This window comes from Pocillopora verrucosa, chromosome 7 (genome assembly GCF_036669915.1).
Source record: "Pocillopora verrucosa isolate sample1 chromosome 7, ASM3666991v2, whole genome shotgun sequence".
Lineage (NCBI taxonomy): Eukaryota > Metazoa > Cnidaria > Anthozoa > Scleractinia > Pocilloporidae > Pocillopora > Pocillopora verrucosa.
In genome coordinates this window covers 8,078,616-8,092,503 of record NC_089318.1, presented here as the reverse complement: position 1 = coordinate 8,092,503, position 13,888 = coordinate 8,078,616, and the positions used below count along the sequence as shown (strand labels likewise).

At 39.7% G+C, this 13,888-nt stretch overlaps 2 pseudogenes; one reads left to right on the top strand and one right to left on the bottom strand.

Annotated features, from left to right (window-relative positions):
• The first annotated feature begins 6,815 nt into the window (after positions 1-6,815).
• On the top strand, positions 6,816-9,352 carry LOC136282463 (tetratricopeptide repeat protein 28-like; annotated as a pseudogene).
• Positions 9,353-11,214: 1,862 nt separating this feature from the next.
• On the bottom strand, positions 11,215-13,260 carry LOC136282462 (sterol 26-hydroxylase, mitochondrial-like; annotated as a pseudogene).
• Between the last annotated feature and the right edge of the window lie 628 nt (positions 13,261-13,888).

Sequence of the window (13,888 nt, the reverse complement as noted above, 5' to 3'; positions counted from 1 at the left end):
GGTAAAATTTCCGCACAGCCCCATGCTATTGTAAGACAAATCTGTTTTCCTAATGGCGATGTATTGTTTTTGTCATTGTTTTCTCTACTCAAGAACTGAATGCATAATGTTGCTTGGGGCTGTGCGGAAATTTTACCAAAAGAGGTAAAATTTCCGCACAGCCCCGTGCTATTGTAAGACAAATCTGTTTTCTCAATGGCAATGTATTGTTTTTGTCATTGTTTTTCTACCCAAGAACTGAATGCATAATGTAGTATATGGGCCGGGGGGGGGGGGGGGGGGGGGGCATTTTTACCTTTTCTTTAACCAACTTCAAGGTGTTTGGATATCGGATGAAACATCCTTTCGAATGTTTGATATAGCTTCTCAAACCATTAATAATTCTTGGAGAAAATCACAGCAAAAGTTCACCAAATTTTATGATAATTAAGATCACATATCCAAACCTCCTTCACGGTTGTAATTTCCTTTGCTTTCTCAGCATGAATTACTAATGAGTTTGAGAAGTAGGTTTCAGTGTCCTTCGTTCTCGAAGTTGCGCAGCCGCTTTGCTATCGAGAAATCTGCCATCTGTTCGTGTTCCCTTAAAGTTCGGTGCTTGTTTAACAGGGACGTGCGAAGATTTGTTACTTATTAGCACCTCTTTGTTGTGTTTTGTAGATTCCTTTGCAAGAACAACTGATTGCGAAGACTATCGACCGGTTTGAGTGCCATAATAACTTTATAGTGTCCAAATTTATTGTAGTTGTACACGGCTTCTTCAGCATAAACCATTATAGGCCCATCGCGGCCATTGTGTTCAAACTTACTCAAATTCTGTGCCTCACAGGGAAGTGAGGTTTGTTTGCCTTTGACAATTGCCGAGTGAATTCTTGTAGCTTTAAACGCGCCTGAATTCCTTGACACAGAAATGTACCTTGACTCCTTCCCTTCTGTCCTCAAATATCTTGGCTGTGTCAAATTTCGTGCCAAATATTCTTAGATTTTATGTCATTTCATCTCTGATTGTGAGCTTGCGGGATAAAATCCGATCAAACTGCCCTAAGATATACCTAGTTACCCCGTCGCAACCTTTGTCTCAGCTGGTGATGGTTGATTGGTTAAGTCCATTGTGCATATATCGCGGTCTTCTGACTACTTGTTCCGCTCCGCTGTTATTGAACTTCAATCCCTATGAATAACATTCCTTTTTTCTAAACAATTTGCCGTAAGGTTTTTAGGCGAAAAATGTGCCAGTTTGGAAGGAGTTGTAATTTTTTAGCAGACTCTATTGGGACAAAGACCGGTGCTTGATAAAAAGATTATGCACTTGTAACAGGAAACAGAGCGAGGAAATGGCGCGAAAATAAACAAAGGAACACCGGAAGTTTTAAAACAAAGCTCAGCGTCGTTTTTTTTCTTCGTTAAATTCCAGAATTCTATTACTATAGAAAGTGTAAGCACATGGCTAGCGTCAATTCCAGAGCCGAGTTGGTCCCCAACAGAGCAGATCGAAGAATAATTAGCGTACGCATTTATTTGAAGGAAGGCTAGACGATCTGGGCATTGAACCATGGCGTAACGTCACAGAAGTACAATAACTTGTCATCCTTTGGTCTTCCCTTCATTTTCTCACGACGCTTCCGAAAAACGCAGCCATCGCAACTCGCATTCCAGTCATGACTTCCGAGTTTCTCAGTGTTGCTACTTTTGTATTGATTTTTATAGTCATGTACTTTGTGATAAAAATCTTCAACATGTTGAAAACCTCTCAGGAGACAGGGAATGAAACAGCTGTTGCGGAGAATACCAGAGCGAATCAGAGAGCCTCAACAGCGGCGAGGGATTTCAATAATCATTACCCCGGTGTTGAGGGAATTTCAAATCAGTGTGTTCTGCGGAATGATAGAATCCTCGGGGGAACACCGGCAATAAGACGACTTCCATGCCACAACGACGACCGTTTCCAGTAATAAAGTAAGGAAATTGTTTTGTTTTATTGTCGCAGTTTCTACCATGTTTGTCTTATCCGCTGTTGGCATATGTCTGAGGAACCCGGCGATGCACCTCTCTGCGTCATTGTAAGCAGAGAAGCAGTTCGCTTGTGCCAAGACAATATATTTGGCTGAATTTGCAGGAATAAATAAGTTAAACGGTCATATTTTTGTACTACAATATTCCATTATTTTAGATGGGCGCTTCGCCGCTCGGTAAATATTCACCATTAGCCACCTCCACTTCGGTGAATATGTGTTAATTGTCGCTGATTGAAAACTTTTTTTTTCCAACAGGATGTTCTACAAATCAAGTTGCTCGCCTTCCTGTGATGATCAAAATTTAGCAAGAGAAAGCAAATAGATAGACCATAACATAATCTGTTCAACTGACTGTAAGCACCGTTGTCATTTATGATAGACTTTTTAGAATAGCAACGAGTTCTAGCTAGAGCCTGTTTGAGCTAAGGCTATCAAAGCTATCTGTTACCTAACAAGATTGATGTCCTATGTAGCGAAGAAGATTGGAACTTGGAATGACTAATGAACTTTGTGAGGATTTTGATGTAACCGATGTCTTCCGTCATAAGTAGCTTGTTTAAACATGAATGCCACTTTGTACCGTTTCAATTCGTGATAACATATTTTTCTTTGTATTCGTATCCTCTTTACTTTAGAAACCCTAATAAAATTTGTAATTCATTGCCGAGGTTTCATTTTTTCTCGCTGCTTGTAAGGGAGTAACCTGCGTTGCTGGCCATTTTTCTTTTCCTTCTGACGCTCGCTGACGAGAATGATAAAGGTGGCAGTTTGCGACGTGCATGGATTCATGCTATTGGAAGGATAACTCTTATAAGACTTCTAAAAGATTTGCGTTTTGTGTGCAACATTTGGAGGACCACTGTTTCCATGAATCATACGTAAGGGAAGTACAGATGGCTTTGCTTACGGGAGAATGACTGGATAAGCATTTAATGGCAGATAGACTAAGAGGCCCAGCAACCATTTGAAGCTACTTAGCAACAGTTTAAACTATGCTAAGCTCGAGATTTGGACCATAGGATCTCTTAGACAAAATCCGTATCTTAAGAAGTTTTATGATGTACGGATACAGCCAACTCTCCGCGCTAACGGACTCTCTCAAAAGCGGACAGTTCAATTCAACTTACGAAAACTTTTTGCAATTCCCGGTTTTGCCACAGTTTGAAAATGTTTATACTCTCTCGTAGGCGGACACCCCATAGACAATAGTTCACTCTAGAAAACAGCGTTGAGTTTCAAACAGACACTGGAATAACCTGCTGACGGGGTTTCCGTTCTTAGATCACGAAAATATGATAATTTTTCACATTGTTGTTTTGCAGACGATGGCTAAGAAATGTACAAAGTTTTAAAACACACGTACTGAGCTTTTGCTCCGCCTGATATACCTTTTGTCAGTGACACGTTTTCATGCCTCTCAGGCCTACAGGACTTATTAACCCTGATAACTCGGGATAATTAGGATAACTTTATGGATGGCTTTTCATGATGCTCACTTAAAAAGTAGTATTTTTATTGGTGAAAGGCGAAGAGCAATCGAATATTCAAGAGCCGTTCAAACTTGCTTTTCTCATTCTGCTTCCGGTTCGTGACAACACCGCTGCTTGAACCTGTACTCCACTCATGACTTCGGTTTGATCTCTATTTTTGTGTACTTTGAAATAAAAGTCTACAATATGGCGAAAAACTCTCAGGCTACAGGGAGTGAAAGAGCTAAAATACTTAAAATAAAAATATATATAACAATAAAATACTTAAATACTTAAAAGGACCTTTTCCACTGGCGCTTACGTTTGGCCGTTCAGCGGGCCTGGGGAAGAGAATGACTGCGGAACCGACAGTCGAACAGAAATAGACAGCCAGATGGAATAAATTTTCTCGAAGATTCTTGGCTTTAAGCCGATTCAGTCCGTTTACTTTCAGTTTGATGGCGAGACAACAGACAAAAAAATATAATTTTTAGAAATTCCCGACTTTTCACTACGGATTTTTTTTCTACTAACGCATCAACCTCGCGCAGAATTCCAACCACTATGTGAAAAATACGAATTCCGAATGTCCGTTACAAAAGCTTAAATGAAAATCATTTTGTTCCTTTTAATGAAGGAAAGATAAGGAGAGACGGATATTTGTTTTCCTACTTTTGAAGCGGCGCCATCTAATGTACATAAATGTATTTTGGTTTTGTAGGTACAACTTTTTTACCGATGACGGATGTGAGCATGCAAAAATGAAAGAATTCACTTTTGTTGCAGGTAACATCCGGTCTCAGTATACATTATTTTGAAAGAACCGTTGGATTTTTCACACAAAATTACAATCAAGACTTGCTTTCTCCGGTTTTTCGCAGAGCTTGTCTTATTGACCTAGTGATCGGAGCAAAGTTCCTAGGTTTCGTGGCTTCTTGCTTTTCGAGAATTTAATTTTTTTTCAGTTTCTTGGAAAGCCTTTTTTCTGAATCTCATCGAAACTTCCTTCATAGGAGTGATATTTCCTTCTAATGTCAGTTACCCCTAATTACTCGGAATTTGCCGGAAGTTTTACCAATAGTACAGGTATATTAGTGGGTATATTTTTTTAATGAGGGAGGGGCGGAGAGGAGTTGTAAAGCAGCATCTAACAAGGATTTAAGAGCAAACCATGATGTTTAATTATCATCACTGCTGGGGAAGCTGGTTACAAGCAAACGAAAATCCTTTTGGTCATGAGTTGTCTGAGTAGATGAAGCTGTTAACACCAATTTTTGATAACTTGAAGGAAAAATGAGTACTCTGATCAAAGACCTTTAACAAAAACAGCAAAAACAGGAAGTTATAAACTATCTAAATAATGCGTTAAGGAATAGGGGTTTTTTTTCCTAAGCTGATCTGTGATGTACGGGCCTTTAATACGAATACAAAAGAGCTGGACACGATTTGAAAATTAAACATGTCTCGAACACTCAACGGATGATTGCACTGGCCGATATCCTTGGTTAATTTTCGCTTGACGCTACAAAACCCAAAATTAAAAAAAATTACGGCTTACAAGAGTATTGGCGGTTTACCCCGAAAGGAAAAAACCTGTGAAAAATGAAACTTTTCGACAGTCATCAACATACCCTCCAATGCCATTCCTTAATATTAAAATGGCTAGCTGAGGAAGATATCATGAATGTATAAAAATGTTGGTATCGAGTGACTGTTTGTCTCCTGAGTCGTTAAATAATTCTTTGCCAGAACGCAACGGGTAACTTATCATATATATGGCAAAAAATATATATATATTTATTTACTCTAAGGTCATTACATTTGCAGCCTGCGAAAGAGAACAAAATTGGTCCCCTCAAACTACACCCCATCAATTTTTGTCCGAAATTTGGGCGATCGCCTATTCTGAAAAAAATAATTGACTCCGAAAGAAAGACTTTGTCAGATTGGTATAAACTTAATTATAAAATAAATTATGAGCTGATTCAGTCCGTTTACCTTCAGTATGATGGCGTGACAAGAAATAAATTCCCGACTTATCACTATGGATTTTTCTTCTTTTTCCCAGGAAAAAGTTGACTTCCTTCAGAAGATCTTATTCAAGTCCCTTTTCCTTCATTATGAATAAGGAACGTTTCTAACTTCAAAGGTATTTTGCATCAGTGTTGACTGTTTTAGAAATCTGAACAACACTAATACCGTTATGAAGGCTTCAGAAGAAAATTATAAGAATAACAATATTAACAGCATATAGAAATCTCACTGTCCCACGCTCTCTCTTTGAAACGAAACTATGACTCCTTCCATTGAATAAGATATATATATATTGTTTATATTTCGATACTTTATAATACTCTTCCAAAAACATCGACAAATAGTGCGCCCTTTACAAGGATTTACTCATAAAAATGTAAGATCATCAAATAAAGTGCGTATCGATTATGTGCGGACAATTATAACAACCACTCCACTGAATACAGGACCTTCACAAAGAGGTGGCTAATATGGAACATTCTCCGAACACACGCAAAACCCGTGAGTCACAATATATTTTCAGGAAGCAGATCAAAGAAAGGCCTACTTTCTGATTTAATTTCTAGAAACGCGAACTTGTTGCAAGGAAGTGCGATTATTATTAAGATATGGGCTGGGCAGTTTAAATTTAGCAGTAAGCAGTACGATGCAACACGAGCTCCCTTGAAAGCCCAGTAAATCGGTTTTGTTAAGAGCATTGCTCCTTCTTACATAATTAAATTGAATTACTGTAAAATAATATGAATCAGCAGGTCAAATGAAATTAGTTGTGTTCTGTTAGCCAGTTAAAGTTTCCAGTTGGTCTCTAATTTGTGTGATTCGCGTGACAGTGTAACAAACACCCCAATAGAACAGACCGCAAAAGTGTTCCTTTTTGACGGACCATGTAAAAAACTCATCTACGAAAAAGAGGCTAGAGTCCAAACTCCTCAGAAAATATGTATTAAACTTGTTAAATGAACCACAACATTTGGCTAAAATTAAGGGTTACAAAAAATAACGCAAACGAAAGCTCAAAAACAATTAACTAAACTTCGTTAAAAAAAGCAAAAAAAGTGCGCGAAAAAATGTCCACGTCAATTTACCGATGCCGAGATTAGAGTTCTTTGACATGGTTTGCGAATGGTAGAAAAACTTACGTGTGCCGCCCGTGAATACAAAAAGACTTCAAGGCGGGGAGGGAAAGATAAGAATTGCAATTTGAAATTTAAAACTAAAAAGATTTTCTAAAAACAATCCGTGTTTAAGTTTTCACTAATTTCTCCCTTTTTCCAAACTGAGAAGAAACAGGGTCAAGATGGATAGAATAACAGATGCCATATCAGCTATCTCCATAGGTATAGTGGTCGCCGAGTTCCTTCGCAAGACTGGCACCGTGTTGCAAGCCATCGAGATATACAAGGAATGTTTGATTCTATTACACAGTCAGACGCGGGCTATCGATTGTTCATTGGCAAACTTTACGTTCCGAGCCATCTACAAGAAAATAATCTGTGCTTACGCTAATATAAAGGATTAGACAAGTACAGTAAATTTACCTCAGGGAATTCCTCCTATACCTAGACTCTAATGACACCGCTGAAAAAGGATGGCTACATTTAGACCTGGCACAAGTACTTCAGGTACAAAGTAAATTAATGGATTAATGGAGGCCTGGAAATTTTACGAATCAGCCATAAACATCATGAAAACGATGGGAAACACACATGGCCAGGCACTATGTTACGCAAAGCTCGGAGTAATGTTCCAATCACAAAGTCAATATGACAAGGCCCGAGAATATCATTAGAAAGCACTCGCTATCAATATATATAGAAATTGGTAACAGGAATAGAGAAGCATCAGACTACGGAAACCTTGGAACTTTGTTCCGATCACTCGGCCAATATGACAAGGCCCGAGAATATCATTAGAAAGCACTCGCTATCACAAAAGAAATTGGTTCCAGAAATAGAGAAGCAGCAAGCTACGGAAACCTAGGAACTGTGTTCTAATCACTCGGTCAATATGACAAAGCCCGAGAATATCAGGAGAAAGCACTCGCTATCAGAATAGAAATTGGTAACAGGAATGGAGAAGTATCAAGCTACGGAAACTTAGGAACTTTGTCCCATTCACTTGATCGATGTGACAAGGTCCGAGAATATCTGGAGAAAGCACTCGCTATCGCAATAGAAACTGGCGACAGAAATAGGGAAGCAACAAGCTACGGAAACCTAGGAACTGTATTCCAATCACTCTGTCAATATGACAAGGCCCGAGAATATCAGGAGAAAGCACTCGCCATCAAAATAGAAATTGGTGACAGGGATGGAGAAACAACAAGCTACGGAAACCTAGAAAATTTGTTGCAATTACTCGGTCAGTATGAAAAGGCCCGTGAATATCAGGAGAAAGCACTCGCTATCAGAATAGAAATTGGTGAAAGGGATGGAGAAGCAACAAACTATGGAAACCTTACAGGTTTGTTTCTCTCACTCGGAAAGTATGCCAAGGCTGACGGCTATGTAAAGAAGGCAATGGCAGTTAGAAAGGGTATCAATAAAAGAAGCGGAGAAGCAGTGGATCACAGACACCTTGGTAAAACTTCTTGTAAGCGTGGTGAATATGACAAGGTTCAAGAATATTACGAGAAAGCCCTTACAATTCACATGGAAATCGGCTAGAGAGAAGGAGTAGTCAACTACAACGATTTAGGATTGTGTTTTCAATCGCTTGGTAAATATGACATGGCCGAAGAATACGTTAAGCAGGCTCTCCTATTAAGTAGGGATATTGGAAATAACTTGAATGAGTTTCACTGCCTTTGTGATCTATCGGTGTTAAAGGTGTCAAGTGGTCATTTTGAAGAGGGTTCTTCTATCTTTTTCAAGGCATCGAGAAGTTCGACACTTTGAGAGGTTTTCTGAAAGAAAACGATCAGTTTCGAATATCTCTTCTAGAAGAGCACGACACCTTTCCCTACAAGTTGTTCAGTAGGTTGCTCTCTTCCACTGGAAAGCCTCAAGACGCCCTTTACGTCGAAGAGCTGAGAAGGGCAAGAGGCTTGGCCAATTTGGAAGCAGCTCGGTACTCTGTTAAAGAACAGATCTCAAGTGACCCAAAATCTTGGTGTGGCATTCAAGAGATCATCACAAAAGAAGCAGACTACGCATGCCTGTACATTTGGGTTGGTCAAAATGATGTACGGTTTTGGATAATTCAAGCAACGGGAGCCATTCAATTTTCAGAAAGGAAGTGAGCCTGGACAAAAACAAGGTGACCGGTATAGTCCCTGAGTTGGATGAGTTTTTTAAAGAAGCCTCCCGCAGCCGCGCCATTTTACCCGAACAGAATTGCGAGGATCGATCCAAATATTTCAAAACAAGTCTTCATTTGTGTTACAAGATAATCATCGCTCCTGTGGCCAGTTTACTCAAGCAGCCCGAAATCATAATTGTCCCTGATTCCTATGTGTACCAAGTGCCATTTGCAGCCTTGGCTGATGAAGGAGGCAAGTATTTATCAGAGACATGCAAGATTCGACTGGTTCCTTCTCTGACGACTCTAAAGCTTGTTCAAGACAGTCCTCCAGACTATCACAGTCGGACCGGGGCACTGATAGTGGGTGACCCTGTGGTTGGAAAGGTGATTTACAAGGGAAGGTGCAGAAATATTGAACCATTATCGTGTGCAACAAAGGAAGCACAGATGATTGGAAGACTTCTTGGTGTAACACCTTTGATAGGAGATTCCGCGACAAAGCATTCTGTACTCCAAGCGATAAATTCAGTGAGCCTGCTACACATTGCTACACATGGTGATGCCAAAAGGGGAGATTGCTCTTTCTACTAAGCACCCTACCCTACTCCTACCTTTTCCTCGAGAAGAAGATTATCTTTTGACGATAAGATGGCGGATATTTAAAAAACTCGGTTGCGAGCTAAACTAGTGGTGCTTAGTTGTTGTCACAGTGCTCATGGACAGATTAGAACCGAAGGAGTTATCGGATGACACAGCCACAGAGTAGTTCATGACTTGTTTCTACAAACATTTATTCCGCGGTGAAAGCGCCAGTGAATCTCTACACAAGGCCAGGAAGTGGATGAGAAATAACGGCTTTGACAAAGTTTCTCAATGGGCGCCATTTATGATCATGGGCGACAACGTGACATTTGATTTTGGAAATTGGCCCGGGTGCCTGGCGCACTTTAAGAGCCATGACTTTGATAAAACCTCTGTAGCAGAATGAATTAGACTTTGTTAAGCTCGGAACTATTTAATTACTAGCCTGTAGAAAGAGGACGCCATTTGCGAAGGACAACTCGGATCGATACACAGTGGAAGGCATTTCTGTAAAATGCTCATCAGGCATCTAAGTTTAATAATCTGAAACAAGACAGCGAATAGTGTTATCTCTTTAAAAGAGTTTCATAGTTAAAAAACTCCAATCTTTTTTTAAGTCATTAGTTCAGTGAGCAAGCCAAGCGAAGTGTGACAATTTTTAGGTTTCGAAAGCGATTAGTTCTTCAAGGAAATAAATTTTTTAACTTTTTTTCAAAGGTGATTAGTTAGTCAATGCAAGAGACTTTTAAACAAATGTGTGACTTGGAAAGTAAGTTTTTTCAAAGCTTAAATTTTTGGAAATTTCTTGCAAAGCTTTTTACAAGATATATTGTGGTTTAACATGCCAAAATATTGACATTTAAAAAAGGAAAAAAGAGACACAGTTGTATAGTAATGCAAACCCTTGAATTCTCATAGATACCCCTGTAATTTTATCAATTTAACCCTTTAACCCCTAAGAGTGACCAGCGTCTAATTTCTCCTAACAATATCACTCCTGAGTCACACATTAAGGTCATGAGAATAAAGGAAATGATCACCAAGTACAGGAGCTCTTGATTGTAAAGCAGAATCTCCTTGTCAGCACCTTAAGAAATTTATGGAAAACAGTATGGAGAATATGCATACTGATCTTAGGGTGTAAAGGATTAATGGATACCCCTATGCGTAGATGCCATTGTATCCTCAGAGGCTCTTGTATGCTCTTAGATACTTTTGTGTACTCATTACCCTTCACTTTCGCTCTATCGCTACTATTTCGCTCCGTTGTATCAACTGAACGCCTGGAAAAGGTTACTTTGTTATCCACGAAAATTTGTCTAGGGGAATACTTTTCGTTGGCCAGAGAAACTCAGCAGATTCTTCGTCTGCTACTTTAGTGCCATATCTACGTGTAACAAGACATTAAGCACCTACTGAAAACCAAAAGAATACGAAATATATTCATATGCAACAAAATTTTGCGTGCGAGGAAAATAGTTCATAAGACCGTTGAAATGAATTTGAAATATACAGTTTAGCAAGTTAACTTTACTAGTACTTCAAAACACCGAATCAAATACATTATCTAATGAACTAGTGTTAAGAATACACAGATTTATTAACAGGAAGATGTGACCTTCAAGTAAAACCACTAAATAATTCTAAAGAAAAATAAAATGTAAAGTGATGGGCAGCCAGAAGAGAAAATTATTCATCAAATGTAAGGAATCACTGAAATGGTTGAAACTGACTTATTAAATGTGACTTATTGAACACCCTCGATCTAATTAGTGCGGATTTTTTAAACGAGTTGTCATCAGAATTTGTCACACTCTCAGCTCAAAACAGTGTTACAATGAAGTGTGAACTTGATGACATGAAAACCTGACTCATTTTCTGTCAACAAACTGCACTCTAACAGGTCTGTTATGAATGGTGACCCTCTCATGAACGGCTCCACATTCTCTGCCAAGGTGTGTGAGAGATGTCAAACTGCTGCACGATTCTGGCCATCAGCAGATGGAGCTCTTACTCGGCAATACGTCGACCGAGGTACATACGTGTTCCGAATCCAAATGGAAGAGAAGCGAAAGCTTCTGCTGATTCGATAAGAGCGGTACCTTTGTTTTGCAATCATCTCTCTGGTTTAAACAGCATCTTCAAAAATACTCTCATCTCGCCCTATCTGGTGAACAAGGAATTCCACTTGAGCAGTGACCCCAGGGATATGGTAGCCCCCTAATATTATGTCTTCTTTCGGTTTTCGCGGGATGATAGAGAACAGGATATAGGCGGAGGGTCTCACGTAACCAGGCCTTCAGGTAGTTGTGTTAACTCCGGCAAACAGAACATCGCTTACGTTGGCCAACCAGTCATCTTTTGTCAGCTTTCCGCCGGCCAGGAGGAACTTGAAGAAGCCAGCTCGGTCACGCTCTGTTTCCTTCGATGGCTTGCATGACTTCTCAAGTTCCTTGACTCTTCTCCCGATAAATAGTGCGGCTTAATCGTACATCGTGTCAAAATTTTCGCAAAACTTTATAAATTTCTGGTTCACGTAGATCTTGTAAAACCAAGAAGGAAAAAACTGAGCTCGACCGCATTCGCCAGAAAATCTCCGACGGTTTTAATGAAGGTCTGTGCCTCTTTGTTGATTTCCTCTTCAAGACAACCAAACCTTTTGTCAAACAACATCTCCGCCACAGACCCAAACGACCATTAGCAAAGTTCATCATCGAGTTCAAAAACTTTGTTTTCTCTCTCTGACCCACCAGGCTCTCGAACTGATCGTAATCGGTGACTAAAATTGCCGATGATTTTATTGAAATCCGGAGTATAGTCGGTGACTTCTTTCAGTCGAAGCATTCTTTTGCTCAGTCCATGTCAAGGTGAATAAAAAAGGTCTGGGGTTACAATCCTCTTGGGAAAATAAGTTCTTTCTTTGTCCCACCCCTGTTACACGACGGATAAAATCTGAAAAAAACTTTGTCGCACGCATGGTTCACACAAAATTCACCCCCTGATGAAAATGCACAACTATATCAGGGTTTCAAGGTAAAAAAACTGATCAATCAAGCAATATACACGATCAGTGAAATAGAGTTTACATACCTGCTGGGCTGGCGGCGACTAAAAACTCGGCAACAGGGTCTTGCTCGGCCTGAACAAAGAATCAGACCATCATGCAACAGAATGTTAAACAAACAACAACAACAAGAGTTAAAAGCAGCAACATTTCCGTACAATGTGAAACCAACACTCTGGCTCACTAAGAATAGACCCTTTTTTTTCTCAAGCAGAGAGTTTCACCCTCTCCTTTTGCATCAACTATGGGCTTCCAAAACAACAGAAAAACGCAACACAAAGACAAAATACAAAATAATACGTAAAAAAACTGGAGAGGAAAAATGTCCACTGTTACCAATGTCATTTAAACAATACCTACTGGAGTTACATTTCTCTTTCGTAAACTTCCTAAAACCAAAACAAGGCAAAAAATACCCCAGTGATAGCGTGTTAGACTCTGGCCTAAAGGGTCCGAGTTCTAGCTTGTCAATCGCGCGTGTTACAAACGATCACACCAGCCAGTAACTCGCTGTGTTTTAAAAACATATTACTTTTCTGGTAAGGTTCAAAACAGAATAGCAAATTAACAGGATACCCATAATTGAATGAGCTTTGCGTTCAAAAATTCTCAAGGTTTCCTTTTCCCTCTATTTGTTTCCTTGTAAAAATTTCTATGAACGTTCCAAATTGCTCTCGCTTACTTTGTGAGATTTGTTATTGCTTCCTACGTTTTCAATTGACGTTTTGCGCGGGAAATTGGCGTGCAGCCGGCAATAATTGATCCCTTGCGCATGCCCGACGTTTGACTGCCGTTTTGTCGAAATTCAACGCCGAGACACTTTTATTACTCTCACATACCTCTCTCCATCCATGGGTACTGGAATGCTATCAAGAGAATCTTGAACAAAAGGGAGGAGGTAACCTGTGATGGACTACTGAAGGTACTCCTGATTGCTTGACGTACGAGAATGCAGGAATAAGCACAGGCAGATGTGGGCTTCTTAGCTTGTAGGACTGCAACACCCCACCCCCTTTAAGGTAAATCGGCTCGTAAACATATCCTTTTTCCCACGAGTATCTGGTTGGCAAGATGTTTTCAATGAGAGACGAAGAAAGTTGTTACATTTGGAAATGCAGCCAGACTCCAGTTTATTGGAATTAAAATCACCCCAGCTCATTTGCCATCAGCCTGATGCCGATTTCAGGCAATCGCTCGTCCTCGGACTTATGGTCGTCCTCTTAAAGGTTATCAGGAGATTTCTCAAAGTTCTCTGTTAATAGTTTGTTCTTCATGGCACCACTGTCTACAGTCTTGTCGACAATAAAACTGGCCACTTCTTCATCCAGAGACTCATCATCTGATTCATCCTTGTTAGAACTTTGCCGTTCAAATAGCACAAGGCTACCGATACCTTTCTTGTATCCATTAATGGATTTTGATAACTTATTACCTTGTTATCTTTAAGTTTGTTATTTGTTGCTATAGGAAGTTATTTCAAT